Genomic DNA, 341 nt, shown 5'->3' with positions numbered 1-341 from the left:
GTCAGCACAAATTGAGGGACTGAGGTTGAGTGAAGGCAGCCTTGGTATATCTGGGTATATCTCCCCCATGTCGCCCCCAAAATGGGGACAGGGTCGACTCGGAACCACACCGCTGACAGGAGGGATGGACGGATTCGCTCCTTCTCCATCCCCCGTCAGCACAAATTGAGGGACTGAGGTTGAGTGAAGGCAGCCTTGGTATATCTGGGTATATCTCCCCCATGTCGCCCCCAAAATGGGGACAGGGTCGACTCGGAACCACACCGCTGACAGGAGGGATGGACGGATTCGCTCCTTCTCCATCCCCCCACATGTGCTGGGTGTGGTGGGAGCGGTGGGTG

The sequence above is a fragment of the Merops nubicus genome, unplaced genomic scaffold, assembly GCF_000691845.1.
Source record: "Merops nubicus isolate BGI_N331 unplaced genomic scaffold, ASM69184v1 scaffold39587, whole genome shotgun sequence".
NCBI classification, from domain to species: domain Eukaryota; kingdom Metazoa; phylum Chordata; class Aves; order Coraciiformes; family Meropidae; genus Merops; species Merops nubicus.
This window is presented reverse-complemented; position numbering follows the sequence as displayed.